Source organism: Onychomys torridus, chromosome 4 (genome assembly GCF_903995425.1).
Source record: "Onychomys torridus chromosome 4, mOncTor1.1, whole genome shotgun sequence".
Lineage (NCBI taxonomy): Eukaryota > Metazoa > Chordata > Mammalia > Rodentia > Cricetidae > Onychomys > Onychomys torridus.
Genome location: NC_050446.1, coordinates 43575343 through 43595936, shown reverse-complemented (window position 1 = coordinate 43595936; position 20594 = coordinate 43575343). Strand labels below are relative to the sequence as shown.

Here is a 20594-nt window from a genome sequence, read left to right as displayed (position 1 = left end):
TTGGGCAATCAGAGCAGGGAAGAGAAAGCTTTCTGAAGATCAGGGTCTTGTGTTTGCTGCCCTCCTGTCTCTCTTCCCTCTCCTCCCCCTTTTCACACACTCCAGTGGCCCAGGAACACAAGTTAGCCACATCCTGCTCTTGCTCTTCTCCCAGGCTTTTGACCCTTCACTCCTTCAAGTCCTTGCCCTGCTTTCTCTCTCTTTCTCTCTCTCTCTCTCTCTCTCTCTCTCTCTCTCTCTCTTTCTCTCTCCCTCTCTCCTCTTCACTAGATCCCAATCCCACTTGTCTGACTGGCTCCTTCCCAGGCAGCAGGAGGATGAAAATCCACTGCTGAAGCTGTTATTGCCTCTGCAGCTGGGTCTCTGTCAATATCACCCGCCCACGCTTATCTGGCTTCTAGAGTCACCGGCTGGCCTGGCAAAGAGGGTGGGGGAGTGGCCAACAGAAGGGAGGGAGGGAGGCAAAGGACACAAAAACAGCTACTAGGCTTGCTGGGCATCAGTCTGCAGGTGGTCTCTAGGGCTGTGACTGTAGAATCACGCAGGTGGCTAAGTGTCTAGCTAGCAGCAGCTGGGGAGAGCAAGCAAAGCATAACAGCCTCCTGAGCAGAGAGCTGAGAAGAAAGAGAAGCCCAGGAGAGCAAAGCGCTCTCAGGAGCCTTGCTTCTGGGGCTCTTGCTGGGCTTTCCGTGAAGACTATCATTTGGCAGCAAGTAAGTGCAATTTTTTTTTCTTATAGTGACAATCTCACGATGAGGATAGCTCATGCTGGGTCCAGCTTTTCCTTCCCACTCCATTCACCCCACCCTCTGATCAATCTTTGGAAAATAATGTTTGAGAACCAGAATGAACGTTAAGATCAGGACCTGAACTAACAGCTGCAAGGTGGGTGTTTGCTCTGTATATGTGGTTAGTTAGCTCACCTAACCAGGTAAGCTGAAGTCAAGAGATGTTCTGTTACTGTAAAATGTCTACAAGCCCCTAGAGGGTGATGGTTAGAATAGATGGAGCAAGAGGTTATGTGAGTTGTAACTATACTGTTAAGGAGTTCAGTCTCTGTGTTTGGGCTAATTTTGTGCCTTCAAGAGAAGAACTTTTGATGTGACAACATCAGTATTGAAGCAGAGGAAGACTATCATTGGAAACGATGTCTTTATTTTGAACAGCTCGCGTTCGGCATATTTGGTTCAGTGTGGTGTATGTTTTGTTTGTTGCATTATTTAGTCTCCCAAACACATTCTTTCTAGCAACTGTTTTCCTTTTAGACTTGGTGATGCTGTGCTGGTCATGTTATCTCCAAGACATAGGACACTCTCAGATCAGTACCGATGCTGAACCTATGCAGAAGTCTCAGCTGATGGACCCTGTCAACGTGCCATGTGGATATTGGGCTAGGAACATCTGAAATAGAACATAATAGAACATGACAATATTTTGGTGGGCAAATGGGGAGAATTTGGGACACAGTAGAAGGGACCTGCTGCGGAGTGATCAGAGTCCTGGCTCCTTGCCTGCCATGGCTAGCCCTAAGGAGCTATAGTCAGCTGCTGCTTTTGTAAGTAACACAGCCAAGGCCCAGGAGGAGTACTGGCCCCCTTCCTCTTCCTCTATGCTTCCTCTACTCATGTTACAGCTGACATCCTACTTTCATACTATAAACAATAATTTCCCAAGTTATTGGGCTGTCTCACAATCGAAATAGAATCTCAATCCTAATATTTTTGGCATTTAGAATTATAAAACTTTATTTTCATTTTGCATAAAAAGTTAATTGCTAATATTTAACTTGATTTCAATTTGTTCCTCTGATTTGTAAATGATACATCACAAATTCCTGTTAAGGACTAGTAAAGACAATATAGATTATTTTAGAGAAGCAAATGTTTGTGTAACTGTTGGTTACACAAGGAGTTTATCTGTGTTTTTCCTGACTTTGGCCAGTGTGTCTCATTTGAACTGTAGTACTGCGGAAAAAGGTAGTCTTTGGACAAGTTTATTGTAACCTGTAATAGTCCATCCTTTGAAAATATGTGCCAGTCATATTCTAACACCCTTGAGGATTCTGTAAACATATTTCACATTTTTTCTCTTTTCACTTTAAAATTTTGCTTTTGCTGTGTGCTTATTTGCTATAGCTATAAATATGTATAATCACGTTTAGGCATTAAAAACTCTCAGCTACAGAAATCCACTAAGTCTTACAGTACACCAAGGGATACCATGAACCTCCCCTTTACTTACAGATGTGTTTAAAATAATAGAAGCAACTGACATTGGTCGTAAGACTCTGGGAAACAGGCTAGCAAGCCCTGGATAACGGAATGAGGGCCTGTACACTAGTGCTGCTCATCAGACTCACCTGGAGAACTGGTGCAAGAACTAAACCCTTGGTATCTGGATGTTCTGTCCCCTGGTTCTTAGGTGGGAAGGACATGAGTAAGGTAACTGATGCATGCTATTACTGAATTTGCCGAAAGGAGGCAAAGTCATGTCTCATCAGACTAGAAATGGAGACTCAGTCCTTTGCTCAACATTTCCTTGCATAAGAATTATGCTAATATTCCCAGCTCTACACCTCACTGGAATAAGCTCTGCATGGCAGAGCAGTACTCAGATTGACTCACAAGTTTCTAGCCACTACTTATACTTTTACTCCAAAGATTATGGTAGAAACATCAGTGCAAAAGAGACCTTTTGAAAACATTTTTAATTTTTGAAATTATAACACAATTACATTCTTTTACCCCTTTGCTTGCCCCATTTTTTTTTTTTACTGTATTACCTTTTTCCTAACCCATTGCTCTCTCCAAAATTCATGGCTTCTATTCCTTTAATTATTGTTATTTTTTGGAGTCTGGCCTTTTATTTCCACAAGCCAATATCAATGTTGACCAATTTGAGACTATCTACAGCCTCTACCCACCTTTCCTGGCCATCCACAAAGATGCTGTCTTTCCTCACATGAGGTTAATTTGTAGAAACAGATATCATTTTCTTTGTCTTATTCTACTCTTCTCTTCTGTGTCTCCTTGGTGGTATTCTAATGACTTAGAAAAATCCCACCTCCTTGCTGCGCAGTGCTGGCACATGCCTTCAATCCCAGCACTCGAGAGGCAGGGGCAGGCAGATCTCTGTATCTTTGAGGCCAGCCTAGTCTACAAAGCGAGTTCCAGGAAAGACGCAAAGCTACACAGAGAAACCCTGTCTTGAAGAAAAGAAAAGAAAAGAAAAGAAAAGAAAAGAAAAGAAAAGAAAAGAAAAGAAAAGAAAAGAAAAGAAAAGTAAAGAAAAATCCCAGCTCCCAAACACTAAAAGATGGAGCCTTTGGCTTTGAGGAGAATGTTTTCATTGTGATAGTTCCTGTGGATATTTCTTAATTGTGTTATATCTCTTGACCTAGTTAAAATTCTGTTCTCCACATATTTATGTAGCCTTTGCTTCTTTCCTTATAAACCAGGATCCATTTTGTTGTACTAGCCTACTATACAAAGCAACTGAGTCTCACTGATCTTGGTGCAGCTTGTCTGACTGAGTTCAGTCTGCTGAAGATGGATGAGCATAACCAGGCATAGCTCCATATCAGAGAGTCAGGTATCAACCTCTCTGTGTAGGTATCAAAGATCTTGTTTGAAAGAAGAGCTGAAGATAGGGTCCTACTTATAGAAATTCAAATTTGAAATGTCTATAATTAGTACATTTGATTTTAGCCTAGAACATTAGATGCTGCTTCTTTGGGGACCATCATCCCTGAATGAATAAACAGTGTCCAGTAGATTCTTTCATCCTGTGTACTTTAAACACAGAGACTGAAGCTTATAGTTCAGCACCCTTTCCCTCCCAGTCCTCCCAGAATCCACATGGCCTGAACCACTAATTAGAGATTATAAACTTGGCTCTGGTCTGTAGCTTCTATCTTCTCTTGACTGTATAGTCCATTGTTGGTCATGTTTTACCCAGTGCAAAGTGATATTAAAAACTAATTCATGGTCATTTGCCAAAATTGTTTTAAACATTTCTCTGTTGTTGCTCTCCAATTTGAGAAGGGGTGGGCATCCACTGGGTTTAGTTTTTCACACTGGAAAACCGAGAGTGACTTTTGGAGACTCAGGGATCCTAGAAAATGAGACAGACTAGGGGCTGTGAATAGAAGTAAAGAGGCCATTCTGAAAGTCCTTCAGGCCCTCAGGAAATGTCATAATTCTGGATTTAAAAAGGGCATGTCGTAGATCTAGTGGTATCTTAAACTGTTGTCTAAAAGGTCTTAGATTGCTGGGGACTGTGCAAGCTACATTCATTACTGGATTCCCTTTGTATTTCTCAAACAGAGACAAGAATGCATTCCTCTCCTTTGAGGTTGTAAATGGACCTCAGCCAGCTTCTTCTGGTCAAGGGTCTGACAGACTAAGCTTGTAAGAATATTTCATTTTGAAAGCTTTTGGCTCTTTCCCAGCATGCTTGTTTGATAGACCAGACAAGCCCAGTATGAGAGTTTTCACCATCTCCGTAGGAGACCTTAGGGGCCTTGTAATTGGCATAGAAAAGTTCAAGTGGACATAGGTCAAAAGAAGCAGCATTCATTTTGGTGCCCAGAGTCCTCCCATAATTCCACTATCTGGATAGTTATGAAAGTTCACCGTGTTGAAACCCACTTTCTTCCAGACTTAATACCCTGTGTATCCTTCCAGGCATTCAAATTCATATTGAATTTTCATTGGATTTTTTTCTTTTTTAAAAAAAAATAAAGTTAGTCTTTTTGACAATTACATAAATATATAAGGTGCATTCGGGGAATACTCACCTTCCTTTACACTCTAATTTCCTTTCTTTCCCCATCAATTCTCACTCCTCCTTACAAGTCTCCTTTCCATTGTCAAGTCATTGTGTGTGTGTGTGTGTGTGTGTGTGTGTGTGTGTGTGTGTGTGTGTGTGTGTTGTGACTCACAAATTTAACCAAGACTCTGTCTATAAGGAAGGGTGTGAGTAGTCTGTTAGAGTATGGTGGACTCACCAGTAGCTGCATAACTGGGGAAAGATAAGAAGACTTCCCCTTTTCCCAGCATCTATCAGCAGCCAATAGTTTCCTAGCTACAATAGTATCTTTCTTCACATAGAATTAGCTTGTATAAATACTTCTCATTTTCCCTCTCTTGGTCTATTTCTGTATTTCTCGAGTGATACAATATCAGCTAAGAAAAATCTCACATTCCCAGCAATGAATGATGGCTCCTTTGAGGTTAAAGAGAATGTTTTCATCTGACAGATGAAACATCCAAGATTGAATGCTGAAAGGCCCTGTCTTGTGAATCCCAGTGCAGGAAACCATCCTAGCTGTGAGTTTGCAATTTCAGTGACCCCTTAATAACCATACAGTGTCTAACAGTTCTGTTCTACATTATCAGGCTCCAACATTCTACTTGTCCCTTCTACAATATTCCATGAGCTTTGGAGGGGGTGATATAGATGGCTTATTTAGTCACTTATTCTCAAGTGACAGAGCGCATTTAAGGTAGTATAGCCATAGATAGTTATTATAGTTACTTATTCCCTGCATCTTGAGCAACCATGGGACTCTGTATTCATTGTTATTTGTTGGAAAAACAAGCCAGTACTCTAATCAAGTATGAGAGTAGCATCTATCGACAGTCACAAAAATCATTATTTAGAAAGTTCTAAATCATATGTAGTTTACTATTTAGCAAACACTAATAGTAAGTGTCCTCCTAAGGTATGTGATCTCCCCAGTAGCCACGGAGCTTTCTAGTATCAGATATGCATTCCCTCCAGTGGGACAAGGCTCCAATCTAATCATACAGAGATGGTTACTTTGGAATAGTCTCCAGTATTGCACCAAGAGGTCGATCTTGCCAGTTAGGTCAGTATTATAGCCTTCAAGCCTACCACTGGGAAAGACTACTGTCTTAGGGTATCAATTGCTGTGAAGAGACACCATGACTCTTACAAAAGTTCTCATAAAAACATTTAATTGGGATGGCTTACATTTTCAGAGGCTTAGTCCATTATTATCATGATGTGACATGATGGTGTGCATGTAGACATGGTATTGGAGCTCAGAGACTTACTTACATCTTGATAGGTAGGCAACAGAAGGGATCTGAGACACTAGGTGACTTAAGCATATATGAAACCCCAAAGCCTGCTTCCACAGTGACACATTTCCTCCAACAAGACCACACTTGCTCCAACAAAGCCACACCTCCTAATAGTGTCACTCTCTTTGGGGGGCCATTTTCTTTTAAGCCACCACCATCCCTAATGACTTTCTTCCCCAGCTGCCTATTGAGTACTTCTATTTATCAGAAAGGAAGCTTCCAGTTCATTTTGAGCTTGATTTCTCTGTGTCCAACAACCAAAGTATGTGTTGTTTTATAATAGGCTCCTACCATGTAGTTCTAGTGAACAGCCAAGAGGAATAGCTACAGTCTGTGTTGTTTGGGGCTTTCTGGGCCATTCTGAGCAATACTTCTTAGGGTAGTGTCCCACACCTGGCAGTGGTAGTGATCTCAAGACTTTGTACTGTTTCTGTTCTTATAATTAAATTGACTCTGCCCCTCAGAATGTGGGTGACATTAATCCCTCCTCCTTCAGTACAAGACATACTTAGGACCATCAATCCTGGTTTTGAAACTGAGACATGAGAGCTGGGCAGTGTTGGCACACACCTTGAATCCTAGCACTCATGTGGATAGGTTACTTAGCTTGATTTAATCATTACAGAACATGAGGCAGAGGCAGGTGATCTCTGTGAGTTTTAGGACATTCTGGTGTATAGAGTGAGTTCTAGGGCAGCCAAGGCTACACAGAGAAACACTGTCTTGGAAAACACAAACAAAAAACATTGAGGCATTATAAAATCTAGGTTTTCTAGACTCAAGGTGAAATTTGTCCCTTAAAACTGTGATGGAACTTGTACTTTAGATTTTGATGACAGTCCTTTACATACTAGGACATTATTTGTAGTTTATAATTCATAGGAAAGACTGAATTATAATCAGACAAAAACAGAAAATTCTGTGTTATTTTTTTTCCTCTTTAGGCTGAAATTTATATATTTGCTTTATCCACTCTTCCGTTGATAAATACTGAGGTTGCTTCTGTATCATCAGTGTGGTAAATAATCATATAATTAATATGTTCATGCTGATAATTTCTTAAAAATTCTGATTTCAGTTCCTATATGCACATATTCATTACAATGTGGATGGATCTGGAACATATTATGCACCCTGGCATTCATACTAGATTGGTCCCAGGATTTCCTTGTGAATGCCAAAATCTGTAGAATTTTATGTTTTTTATATCAAGTCATGTAATGTTTTCATTTATGCATGCATCTCTTCCCATATATATTAAGTCATCCCTAGATTACCTACAACATATGCCAATGTATGTATATATATATACATATATATATATATATCACATCTATAACATATAATGCTGTACTGTTTATAGCATAATGAGAAGAAAATACTTATATATGTTCAGAAAATATACAGTGCTTTTTATGAGTGGTTTTTTCTCTGTTCTTGGTTGAATCCCTAAACATGCAACACATGGGTAGTAAGGACCAGCTGTATTTCAGGATCATATATATAGATTTTTTTCTTTTTACTGAAAATGGACTTTTTTTCTCATACATAATCCTTATTACTGTTTTCCCTCCCTCCACTTCCCATCTCTGCTCCCATATAGATCTGCCCCCTTTCTGTCTCTCATTAGAAAACAAACAAGTTTCTAAGGGATAATAATAAAATTTTAAAAAGGAAGATAATGTAAAATTTAAAATCGTCTGACTTTAGAGTGGAATATGATGGTTACCTAAGGATGGGATTGTGGAATACAAGAGATGATGCTGGCCAAAACATTCAAAATTTCAGTAAGGTAGGAAGAATGTTACAAAGGTTTGCCCTGTGGTACAGTATAATCAACAATATTTGTGTACATGCATTTCAAAATTGCTAAAAGACTATATGGTAAATATTCTCCCTACTAATTGAACCTATGAGAGGTGGTGAATATGTTACTTAGCTTGACTTAATCATTGCAGAATATATTCTGTGACAAGCATTGCATTGTGATCCTAAAATAAAAGTTAATAAAATATAAGATACACTTTACAAAATATTAAAGTATGCTTACATTCTTCAGAAAGTTGTTTATTTCTATTTTAATTTCCCAAGATGACACTTTCTAAGAGTGTGTTGGCTGGTGGGAGAGCTGGTCCCCCTTTGCATAGGCCCACAGGACTGCCCTGTATGTGGTGATGCTGGTGATGTCAGCACAAGAGAACTAGCCCTGCCTTGTTCTGGCCACTGCATGGATCTCCTCACCTAATGGCTTCTGGGGTTGGGGAGAAAGACTCATCCTCCCTTGTAGCACTGGCCACTAGAAATTTGGCCATGCTCCAATGAGTACAAGGACAACTCAAAATGGACTTTGTTGGGGGGAGGGGAAAACGGAGTAATGGGGTTGGACCTGAGAAGACTGGGAGGCAAGCGCTATCAGGAAGCATGTTGTGAGATTCCCAAACAATCAATAAAAATGGGGTGGGAGTGTGCTGGCAGAAACTGTCAGAGTGAGCTAGAATTGGTGGTTATACAGAAGAGTACACTCGAAAGCCAAAACTAATTGACCGGGTTACAGAACAGCAGCAAAGAGCCTAGGTCCCAAGACAACATGGCAAAGTCCATAGGTCAGGCTTAACTGTCTATGAAGGACAAGTTACAGACTGGGCATCTAATACCTGCAATAACTAATCCAGAGTCAATGCAAAGGAGAACACCAAAGAGATTAAAGAAAGGAAGAATTTCAGATGGCTGCCAAAATCTAGATAGACTGGAGTTATCTCAATCAAGTTACCCTTTAGCCTCAAAATTTCACTGTATGATGTTTCAATGTCTGAATGGTGACAATCCATACTGACTGCAAATTATTTTACCCCAAAGAAAAAAGACATTTATACTCTGATCTCAAGTGTATCAGAGTGGCCATTGCCTACCTCCATATGCCAGTCAATCAAAGGTTGTTCACTGAAATAAGTCTCCATGATGTCTCTATAGAGTTTCACCATTAAAATTATTGATTATGCTAATTTTATTCAGGCTTCTCAGAATCTTATTAGCTTCAATCATTTTCCCTTGTAAGCATCTACTTTCAAAAATCAATGATTATGTATTTCATAGAGTCCCATTTAAAAGATAAAAGAAAAGATCAGTGTACTGAATAAGATCACTTTGCTATACTCTGTGGAGAAAATAGATTCTAGTCAGAGAGATCTGAGAGGAAAGAATGTATCAGAGGGTTCAGCTGTGAGTCATCCTAGAATGCAACGAAGATGAAATATAAGCTACAATGCATCTACTAAGTGCAGTGAAGCAGCCACAACCAAAGATGTCAGTCTAAATTGACCATTAAGTGGATAAATTGATTAGCAGTTAGCTTCCTGTATCTCGAAAATTCATCTCCTCTTCAATGTTGGCTTCCTTCTGCCTTCCACCCATGTCAGTGTCTGGAGTAAATCTTATTTAACATATTATAGTAGACTTATAATTCTCACGGTTTTAAAAACAATTATTTCAATGGCACTGGTGTAATAGTCCATGTCTGATGCACTACTCATTCAAAATAGTGTGATAACTATTAAATGAGAAATAGTTTCATACTATTATGTCTGCATGAAATTGGCATCTGAGATGCTGCCTTTACTTGATGGATCTACTGTACTGAACTTTTGGTTTTCTTTTTCCTTATTCTTCATTTATGTGATTCTTTTCTATGCTCCATATCCTTATTTGCTAAGCTAAAAGTTTTTGGAAGTTTCCTGGAAATGTTCATATGTACATCCATATACGGATGTATACAGATGATATCTATTACAATTCTCTGTCAAAACTAATCTACACATTTGTTTCTTGATAAATACCCCTAGTTCCCATAAAGCATGCTGATTAATCATTTACATTCAGTATATTAAATACCCCCAAATAGGAATAATCATGATGAGGCATTGGGTGGTTACCTAAAATCTCTGGAGAATTTGGCTGCTCTGATTGGCTGCAGCATTGCAGATTCTGCTCTAGACGCCAAACTGGAAAAGAGGGGCGAAACTGGGAATAGGAATAAGAAGAAAAAAAAAACATTGACTATGACATCCCATTTTTTCATGTTCTTCATTTTTTTAAAGATTTATTTATTCATTATATATACAGTGTTCTACCTACATGCAAGAAGAGGACACCAGATCAAATTATAGATGGTTGTAAACCACCATGTGGTTGCTGGGAATTGAACTCAGGACCTCTGGAAGAGCAGCTAATGCTCTTAACCTCTGAGCCATTGCTTCAGCCTGCCCATCATTATTTCTAAGAGGATGAAACAGCAGCTGTGGACAGAGAATGGTACCGAAGCTGGCTTAACCTAGTGAGCTGAGTTTGGAGAAGCCTATCATTGGCTCAGTGATTGAGTGGCCAAGTAATTCATCATCTGAATCTGGATTCTTTTGGAAAATGAAAGAGGGTGTTGTTGATAGCTTTCCTCCACAGCTGGTGTTCAGTCAAACTATCTCTAGCTACTGAGAAATTTTGACTGTACTATTTGAAGGTAAGACAGGACATCTTGGAAAGAAGAGGAGAGAATAGAAGGAAAAGGATGAAGTGTTTACCAAGTAGGCAAATATTAGGCATGGAATAAGATGGAGGCTCCCATGTATTTAATTTTAAACACGGGGGCTTAAGTATTCAAGGCCTTCTGTTACCAGAATACAACCCTGACCAGGTCATCACCAGCACAGAACTCAGAGAAGGAAGAGAAACTGAGCAGCTGGGGGAAGGGGATGCCTAATGAAGAGAAAGGAGTGTAAAAGTTCTCGATAAGCAGGAGTTCTTAAGCAGTTATTTCTTTTGCTGGCATTAGTTTATGGTTGAACCCTCTTATCTGCATGTTTATTGAGATTAAAACAGAAGGCAAAAAAGAAATCTAATGATGTATGTGCCATAGAGTTGTAGGAAGATGTTTAAGTAGAGTGTAGTTAGAGTTTTCCTGCCTGGCTCACAGTCAGGACAAATCTCTCTTACCCGCCAGTCCCACAGTCGCTCAGACCCAACCAAGAAAGCACATAGAAACTTATATTGCTTACAAACTGTATGGCCGTGGCAGGCTGCTTGTTGTCTGCTTCTTCTATCTTAAATTAACCCATTTCTGTTAATCTATACTTTGCCACATGGCTCGTGGCTTACCAGTGTCTTTACATGTTGCTTCTCATGGCGGCGGCTGGCAGTGTCTCTCCCCAGCCTTCTCCATCCCAGAATTCTCTTTCTTCTCTCTTGTCCCGCCTATACTTCCTGCCTGGCCACTGGCCAATCAGAACTTTATTTACACAGAGCGATATACACAGCACTTCCCCTTTTCTTTTTTTTTTAAGGAAGGTTTTAACTTTTACATAGTACAATTACATAAAACAATTATCAAGCAAGAATTACAGTTACAATATTAAAGAAGATATCCTATCTACCTTATATTTGTGAGTCTAAGGTTTTATATCTAACTTATCTTGTATCATAACTGAGGAAATTATAACTATCTAGTCTTCAACCACATCAAAGACCTCAGAAGGATATAATATTACCTAAGAACCGGGAGAAGGATGTAAGCATTTTTCAGGAGTCTTGCAAGAGTAGACAGAGACAGCTGGCAGCCTGGACAGTCACCTAATGTTCCTTTGTAAAGTTGGGGCATTTGTCTTTAGCTCACAGGGCTAGAGTCTCTTGGTCACTTCTCTCAGTGTCCTGTAGAATGTCTGGCAGTTTCCTCTGTGAAGCAGGAACCTGAAGGACCATTTTGTCAAGCAAAGTTCAGTGGTCACCTTTCTATGGGTCTTGCATGTCCACTTGATCGAGCAGTCCAGGCAAGAACAGTTTCTTGCCAAAATGGCTAATTTTGCCAAGGTGAAGATAAGATATGAAATGTCTTCAATGCCCATCCTCCTCTCTGAAGTAAATCGGTGCTGCCAGGAGCAGACATGTCTCACTGTCCAGAAAGTCTAAATTGTAAAAGTATTTTAAATGCCATATTCTGTAGGTCTTTGAAGTATTTGAAGATTACCTATCTATCTGAAATATCTCTATGTATACCTAGTAGACTTAACTAACATGGCTACGAGTATGATTATCATAGATGACTAATTATTAATCTATTTTTAATTATCCATTACAATTTAAAATGAGCTATACAAACATAATACCTTAAACACGATTAGAAATATACACACAGTATAACAAAATTAACTTTAAGTTTGTATCAATAGACTAAAATCTAAACCAATGTAAAACATTTTAAACAAGTTGTTGCTCTTTAGAAGTAAGTTCCTTCCTTAATCTACCCTTTCATCCTATTATATCTATATCATATCCCCTTTTTATCTTTAGAAAGAGATCACATTTATAATCAACCTGCTTTAAAGAAAAATATTGGTATTTCTCTGTCCCACACCAGAGGGCTCTTCTGATTTGGGACACAAGAATCTCTTAACCTTTTCTTTTAGCAATATGTCTGGGTTTAGAGAAGGAGTGAGCCAATTCTATCTCCAAAGCCAGCTTGATAATTTTGGGAATTTGGGCGTAGTTTCTCTTACTACTTCCTGCTGGAGGGGGGCGCTGTATCTTATGGGGATACAAAGAAAATTTTAGGATTATGGAGTAGTCCGTGAGGGTGAACCTCTGAGCCAGTTGTCTTGAAACCATTCTGGATGTCGGATCATCTGGGCCATGGTGTCATCGGAGACCTTTCAGGTGGTCTTGGCTGATCAAACCTGATATATATTAATCTGGAACAAATCCACAGCCTCTGGCTTTCTGTGGAAACAAAAGCAGAGACTCCTTTCCAAAGCAACATATCCTTATATCCAAATTTCAAAGTCAAGGTACCTTTAAAATTTACATTTTTGTTTAACTCAAGAGCTTTTAAATATTTTTCTGTGGTTAAAAATCCCAAAGACAACATAAACCAGATTCTCTGTGTAATATCCATCTTTGTAAGCCTGAAACGCTGCTGTGGCTGCTGGCTCCACCCACCTCAGTTTCCCAACATGGCGGTGGCACTGTTTACCGCCAGCTCTGGGTCTGGAGCCATGTGTACCATCAGCTATCAGAAGCAGTTCTATCAAAGCAGTGCATAGCCCAGAAACTTTTTTTTTTTTTTTTTTTAAACTACCAAAGGCTAAATCCACCACGCAGCAGAGTAAAGTGTCGCTTGTAGATTCCTCATTCCCGCCGCAGTACAGGTCAGACGCACACGCCAGGAACCCGCCAGAGTAGCTCAAACCGGCAGGCTGCCGCTAACTTGAGAGAGACAACTACAAAGCTGTTTTTAGCTCCGTTTAGAATCTTTTTTCTCAGGTTTTAGGTGGAAACTCTTGCCAATACGTTGGGCGCCATTTGTAGTTAGAGTTTTCCTGCCTGGCTTTAGAGCACGGTTATTAATGTATCTTTCTGTCTTCAGTGTGCATCAGATTCACCTCATGGGGATGCACCCCAGATCTCTAAGGTTCTCTGGTTCAGACCACTGTTTCTTCCTTCTTGATAAATAGACCATGGAGAATTCTGATGTACTGCGAAAAGCTAATATTCTTTTCAGCAGTGCTGATAAGACTATCTCACTCCACAGTGCACAAATCAGCTATTGAAACTCTCATTTTGTCCTCACAGAGACTACCGGCTTCCTGAAATGCAAATCAGAAACCTTAAATCAACTTCCACTCCCAGGGTCAAGCACACTGATGAAGGTTTTGTGTTCATGTCATGCAAACATGGGCAGAGCAGATATTAGAGGTTTAGGGTTGGGCTTATATAAAAACTAGATCAAACTTACCAGTCTGGTCATTGGTTCAGAAGACAGGTTTAGAGCCTATGTACTTACTTCCTCTACTGAGAAGCTAGGCATCAGTGAAGGGCCAGGGAAATCTAGCAAGAGTAAAGATACCAGAAAGATACACATACTGAGCTGCTCATGAGAACTTCTCAGGCATCTAGAGATATTTCTAGTTCTGGAGTTTCTTTTTCCACAGACATCAGTCAGGCCATTCATCTCAGAGGAGTCAGTTGTTCTAAGATTGCAGGAGCCAAATTAGAGAGTCTGGTTGCGTGATGGAGACACCTTCATCTCCCTGTGAGGAGTGACAGGGTACTTTTTCTATTACTTGTTTGTTTCTAATGTAATCATGATCCAGGAATTTTTGGTGTAGGATCTGACAGAAGGGATCTATCAGACAGAATTCTAAGACAACCCTGATTCTTTGCAACTTCATCATTTTGAGGAGGTAACAAGGGATGACCCAGAAATTCTAATGATTTCACCAGGCATTGGAAATATTTAGAACATCTGGAGAAATAAGATGAAGTAAACAATTTAAAATACTGGGTTAAATGACTTTTCAGGATCCCAAGCAGGGAATGAAATACCATTGATACTTGGAAATATTAAGTAAAGTAAGAACATTTAAGGCAGACCCAGATATACATTGTAAACTTAATAGATACATTTCTCTATTGATTTATCACAGTCATAGGTCATAATGGTATTTTTTAGGAGATCCTTGGGAGGACTTTATTGAACTCTTACTAGCATCTCTTCCTGCTATTGAATCCTAGTAGTCTCTTCTTACACTCATGGCTCTTGCAATTTTGAAATCAGGGAGGTTTCATTGTTGTTCTTACTATCTGATGCTGTCTACTTATAAGCTTATAATGACCACTGACTGTGTCACTTTTCACATCAGAAAGTCATTGATTAATTTATTGTACAAGACAAAAGTTCAGTTTGACCACTGAGACAATCCAGGTTCATGAGCATTTGGAATAATCTTGGTCTCTTCTTCTGGAAGTCTTTTTCAAGGCTAAACAAGGTAAAAGTTGGTTCTAATTTGTTTAAGAGTCTGCATTCCATTCTCCTTAAATTATGCACTTTCTTTATTCTATGTTAACAGCACTAGTGCATGTGTGTTTAGCATCTTATACTTATATGTCCTATGAATGAAGATACAAAGCAAAACACCTACTGTACACTAATCAATACACTGTATAGCATTCATTAAGTATGTACAAATATTGGGTATAATTCAAAATATATATATATAAATGATATGACACTATGGTTAGTAGTCACTTAGGACTATTAAATGGATTAACAGTCTTTTGAAAAGGCTGGGAACAACTTTAATGTTTCCAAAAATGTTACAGTATAATAATAAAAGATAAGGGCCAAACATGGAAGCAAACACATGTAATTGCAGCCATATAGAGCCTGAAATAGAAATATTTCAATATCAAGGTCAACCTGGGGTACTTAGTGAGAACTTGTGCAAAGTTTTTTTTCTTTAAACTGAGTAGGACTCTATTGTAGATACCTTCCTTTCTTTCCAAATGTTCTCTATAAGATGTCCTATTTCAACAATGTTTATCAAAACGTTAGAGTAAGGTAAGGCAAGACAAATAAAGAGTAACAGATTTAAGCAATCTGGAAATATGAAGCCAGCAAATGTAAACCACATTTGGACCCACTGTGATTAGGTTAATTATTGTCCAGGAAGTTAAGTTTCAAGCATTAACCAAAATTTGCTGAACTATGAGGAAAACACAGTTTCAAAGAACCCTAAAAAATTAGATCTGTAAGTAAATCTACAGTGGCTTATATTAGAAAAGAATAAAACAAAATAAAATCATAGCTCTCCGGAGCAAGTAGAAGAATTAGAATAAAGAAAGTTAAAGTTGCAATAAGGAGATGAAGCCACAAGAATAGAGGAGTGCCAACTAAAAGTGCAATCATGGAGTGAACACCAGCCAACTTTGGAAGCCAGAGAATCTGTCCTTATAGATGGACATGACCATTTCCCATTAGATGTAAGTCTGAGCAGCTGGATTCTTTCAGTATCTCCACATGAAAGTTTTTCTACCCTTGAGACTCCCAGCCATTAAGGAATAATTGTGACAAATTTAGATTATGCTTGCAATAACATCTGCTCTTCTAAATCTGACTAGGAACTTCAAACCTAGAGAGATGTGTGCAGTGCTTTGTAGCCCAGGCTCATTCTCCATTAATCTCCAGCCTTCAAGCTCAGCTCAGTACAAGAAAATAATAGTGCATTGGGTGTGGTTGGACACAGGAAGGAAGGGAATCTAAAGAGTCAAAACATTGATGATATGGGTGACTCTGTCGTTGGCTATTTTAGGCTACTTTTCATAGCCTGTTATTTCCATTATCATGTCCAATTGAGTTAGAGACAATTGTTAGAAGAGGAAATAGCAGCAAACACAATGAAAATAGTAACAAGTTGAATGTACAATCATTAAAGAAATATAAATAAAGTAGAAGAAAGCTCACTACATTTTGGAAACTCTTCAAGAATGTCGTTGTATTGCAGTTGTTCACTGTAATTTGTAGCAGGAATCTTAAAGAGTCTTATGAATAAAATCAAACCTGAGGCCAGTTACTGGGGTGAATGCTAGAAGATCAGGAAGATCAGAATTAAGCCACAGCTACCTCACCTTGCCAGTTCCTCAGCTGATCCTGTTTCCTCAGACTGGAAGCCTCTGAGTCCTCCTCCAAATGACCCTCAGCTGAACTGTTGCTCAGAAGCATAAGAGGCTAACCAGCCAAAAGCTTCTAGTTTCTGATCTTCACGCCTTATATATCTTTCTCTTTATGCCATCACTCCCTGGGACTAAAGGGTCGATTTCTGGGATTAAAGGCGTGAGTCACCACCACCTGGCTTCTGCTATGGCTTGCTATTAGCTCTGACCCCCAGGCTACTTTATTTATTAACATACAATTAAAATCACATTTGTTATGGCTTCCCAGGGGGAAAATGCACAAACCTTAAGAGTCAATGAGTGTCGTTTTGATAAGTATATCTACTTGTGTGTTCCAAATTCCTAACAGACTTTTCACATTGCAACAGTACTGACTCTCCATGAAAAGTGCCATACTGGGATATGTCTACCCTTCTTTTAGAAATTTAGTTATGTAGTGTATAATCTTTGGTGTACATGTTGCATAGAGTGAGTTTTTGAGTCATCATACCTAGCTCAACATTTGTATTATATTCTATTGTATAAAATTTATTCTATATTTTGATCTATTTTGATTGACAATTTCCATATATGGGGGTGGGGGATGGCTACATCTGAGCTGTTTCAACATCTCAGAGTCCTACATAGAAATGTAACAACTTATGCTACCAAGAGTTTCCTAGGATGTTTCTCTGCACATTAGTCAATACCCTGTAAAACCAGGTTTTCTATTATGCTTATTTCTTTATCACATGGTATGTATATATACATGTGTTTATGTGCTTGCATGTGTGTGGGTACACATGTGTACAGATCATACACATGTGTATTGCTAAAGGTTGACATTGAATATCTTCCTAGATTGCTCTCCACTTTATTTTCCAAGAGGGGAAGCTCACTGAACCTAAAGATTGTGTATTTGTCTAGTGCAGTTAGCCAGTTTGTCCATGGACATCCTTTCTCTTCTTTCCAAACACTGAGATATAGGAGAGCCATCATTCCGGTGGGGATCTGAACTGTCTTCACACTTGATTAACAAGCACTTTATATGCTGAGACATTTTTCCAGCCTCTCCATTATAAATTTTTGTTTAAAAATTCATGCATGCTCACTTTCAGAATCCTTTCAAGTTTTTTAAATTTACACCTTAGATTTACATTCAAATAATTAAGCCATCTAGAAATGGATCTGGTTGTAAAAGTGCAGGAGCCAAGGTTAATGGGAACTTCTCAGTTCCACAGCTTGCCATATGTGTTTCTGCAAACATGGAAAGTACAAAAAGAGAAAGCCCCCAAAAAAACTATACAGAACCCTCCCTGTTGGTGTAATGAGAACATATCAAATATGCAAACTTCACAATGTAGTACAAAAACATATAGTTGTGTGAGCTGTATCTCACAGCTCCAAATCTTTAATGAGATTGTGAAGAAAAAAAATGAAATCATGCCTGGTGGAAGAATGAAATTGATGTAAAATGACTGACAGGGAGAATACAAAAATACTGGAGGAGGAGGTGGCATTTTACACAGCCATTCCTTGAATAACTTCAGTTTCCCACTCCAATTGGAAAGGCACCTCTCAATATCTAGAAATCTGCCACCTGCCAATGCTTCAAATCATGCTTAATGATAACAACAAAAGTAACACAGAGAAATATAAAATTACCACGCTAGATTAAAAACCAACTTTAAACATTCATGCTTACATCCATGAGGAGATTAAAGCTCAGCTAGGTCCACAGTCAGAATCAAATGGCAAAGCCACTGAGGATTCACATACTTCAGCCTCGATGAGCCAAACATACAGTGTGGGACACCGAGCCTCTCACTGTTGCTACTTTTGCCAGACAAACTGCTGAAAGGTGCTACAAAAACTTCTGCTACCTGCAAAAATGATTACCCAAGGTCCTACCTACTTTATGTCTTTTGATCCAAGTGAAAAATCGTGAAGTGGTCTGGTGATATATTGTGTATCCAAATAAAGTTTGTCTGGGGATCAGAGGACAGACCCAATAACTAAATTAGACATAGAGGTCAGGCAGTGGTGGCACACACCTTTAATCCTATCACTCAGGAGGCAGAGATCTATCTGGATCTCTGTGAGTTCAAGGCCACAGTGGGCTAGATGAGAGAAACAGAACCAGGCAGTGCTGATACCTCTAATCCTAGGAAGTAATATGGCAGGACACAGAAAGGTATATAGGAAGTGAGGAAATAGGAACTCACTCTCTTGAAGCTGAGGACTTTGTAGAGATAAGCTAGTGGCTGGTTGTTCTGATCTTTCAGGTTTCACCCCAATATCTGGCTCTGGGTTTGTTTGGGTTTTTGATTGTTTGGTTTTTTTGTTTGTTTGTTTTTTGTTTTGTTTGGGTTTTTGTTTGTTTGTTTGTTTTGTTTTTTTCGAGACAGGGTTTCTCTGGGTAGCTTTGTGCCTTTCCTGGAACTCGATTTGGAGATCAGGCTGGCCTCGAACTCACAGAGATCCGCCTGCCTCTGCCTCCTGAGTGCTGGGATTAAAGGAGTGTGGCACCACCACCTGGTAAGGTTTGTTTTTATTATAAAACTTTTAAGACTTGTGTTACAAACTGGTGCATTTAGTTGACTTCCCCAAAGCATAGAATTATGTGTAGCTATATGAAGCCAGATAAGTTCTTTTCCCAATTACCTAGCTCTTTCTTTTTGCTTGTTGATCAATGAGTCTCCTACCAAAATTTATAAAATTACCAGTTCCCCAAATCCAAAGAGTTGAATCCAGAGAGTGGATTTCATGAGAGCAGTCTCTTGTCTTTTTGTCCTTATTTGGGGTTTTTTGATTAAACACATCCTAATGTAGAACTAAGCACAACTAAATAAGCATTGGTCTTCCCCAATTACTCAGCTGTGCCACAAAGGAGCAGTCATGGAAGAGACAGCAATACACTTCCTCTTCTGGAAAATGGTGCTCACAAGGACTATATGAAAGAAAATGGGATTATTTGAAGTTTTTGTCTCAGAAATGGCAGTCATTCAACAGGAGTACCCATAATTACAGTTTCCACAGTATTTTGATAATTTTTCCTTATTAAATTTTAAATTCAAGAACTTTTTTCTGTAAGAATATACTCCATACCCTTTCTGATTCTTAAGAGAATTCCATTTTACTGAACAGCCTAAACTGTTATACATCTGCAACTTGTCAAGAGTGCAACCGTGAGTTGAATGTGATATTATTATTGCCAAAAGCTGACACTAGCTATTCAGTATTTTAGAAAGGCCAGCTAATGGACAGATTAACTATTAATTTTTGTGTTCTTAGGCATTGATACTGTATTAAGATAGCTCAACAGAAGGCATAGTGCCTGGAGCATATTATATAAATTTCCCACAGAAATGCTTTTACGGAATTATGGTTTAATGATTAATAATTCAGTTAGCACTCTACCATCTAAAAGTCAGAGGCCTGCCAGTTCCATTTGATAAATGTTTGCACTGCCTTGCAGTGCATAGAAGACAAATGCCTACTGTCCGTTCATTCCTCTAGTCAACAATTTGGTATACTTTCTTTCAGTGTCAGATTAACTGCTAAAAGAGTCATTGGAGATAAGTTACTACACTGAGGGACACAATGAACCCTGATAAAGTCCCAATGTAAGGTGGCTCAAGGATTCTGTGTTATCTAACTTAATCTTACAGCATTTTACACTGCATATATATGAAGGATCCCAAATACTGGAAATTTTGCTGATGGTCCCTATCTGGTAGCTAATAAAACAAGGCATCATTGGGTTTTTTAACAAGAAGTGGTACAGAAAATGAAGACTACATTTGGACTGTATGATAAGAAAACAGACTGGCAAATTGAACCTTGAGATTTCAGTGAAATGTGTCTAGACTATTTTCACTAATACAGCATCATATAATGAGCTGGAAAGATCTCTTTCATGTCCTGTGCTAATAAATGTAATTATAATATACATGAGTTTACTACTGTTGGCTAGCCATCTAAGTGCTTCTAAAAGCAATAAATAGAGGAATT

General features: G+C 38.9%; 1 protein-coding gene across 1 annotated transcript in view; it reads left to right on the top strand.

Annotated features, from left to right (window-relative positions):
- The first annotated feature begins 510 nt into the window (after positions 1-510).
- Scn7a (sodium voltage-gated channel alpha subunit 7) overlaps positions 511-20594 on the top strand; it is a 90379-nt gene continuing 70295 nt past the window's right edge. The window contains exon 1 of the mRNA XM_036183641.1: positions 511-713. The gene's annotated coding sequence lies outside the window, so the exon portion shown is untranslated. The remainder of the gene's footprint in view (positions 714-20594) is intronic.